The 909-nt window shown below is 55.8% G+C and overlaps 1 protein-coding gene across 1 annotated transcript in view; it reads right to left on the bottom strand.

Annotated features, from left to right (window-relative positions):
- The window catches only part of QRICH2 (glutamine rich 2), a 21,154-nt gene that overhangs the window by 6,798 nt on the left and 13,447 nt on the right, over window positions 1–909 (bottom strand). The gene's annotated exons all lie outside the window — the stretch shown is intronic.

Raw genomic sequence — 909 nt, 5'->3', positions numbered from 1 at the left:
AGCGGCCGCTGCACTCCAGTCTGGGCGACAGGGTGAGACTCCAACTCAAAAAAAAAAAATGTTTCTTGGTAGAGAAGAGGTTTGCTATGTTGCACAGGCCGGTCTCAAACTCCTGGGCTCAAGTGATACTCCTGCCTCCACCTCCCAAAGTGCTAGGATTACAGGCATGAGCCACCACACCCGGCCTAATTTTTAAACATTTTTTGTAGATATGGGGTCTCATTATGTTGCCCAGGCTGGTCTTGATTCCTGGCCTCACGTGATCCTCCTGTCTTGGCCTCCCAAAGTGCTGAGATTACAGGCATGAGCCACTGCATCTGGTTCAGGCCCCTTTTTGTATCAGACCTTGTGTGGGCCCAGATATCCCTATGTGAAAAGCCAGAGACCCTCGGGCTCTTGACCAAGGGCTGGGGGTCACTGGGCAGCTTAGCCCCAGGCAGGAGCCCTGTCCAGGGAACCCCTGGGGGACCAGACTTGCCCTAAGGTTTTCCTCAGATAAGAAAGTGCAGTGGAGCCAAACGGAAAAGAGCCTAGCTCCTCTGGCTACAGCCAGGGGTGGAGGAGCTGAAACCAGCCACTCACCTGACCCAGCCTACCTGAAACCCCTAGGGCTCCAAAGAGCAGTTTGAAGTTCTCTTTTCTGTGAGCCCCCATCTTCAGGAGGTGGGAAGGCAGCAGAGAGGAGGGCGGGAGCCAAGGGACTGTGAGCATGCTACCACCGGTCCCCCTCTAGCTGAGTTATGCCAGACAACCCCCCCCCCACTACAAGCCCAGCCAAAGGATGGCGGAGGAAGTAAAAAAGTAGAGGAGCTCTTGCCCGGGCTCAGTGGCTCAGTCTGTAATCCTAGTACTTTGGGAGGCCGAGGCGAGTGGATTGCCTGAGCCCACGGGTTCAAGACCAGCCCGGGC

Source organism: Carlito syrichta, unplaced genomic scaffold (assembly GCF_000164805.1).
Source record: "Carlito syrichta isolate Samal-C Ts95f unplaced genomic scaffold, Tarsius_syrichta-2.0.1 Scaffold312140, whole genome shotgun sequence".
Taxonomy (NCBI): domain Eukaryota; kingdom Metazoa; phylum Chordata; class Mammalia; order Primates; family Tarsiidae; genus Carlito; species Carlito syrichta.
Note: the sequence above shows the minus strand (reverse complement) of the source record. Positions and strands in the feature narration are given on the sequence as shown.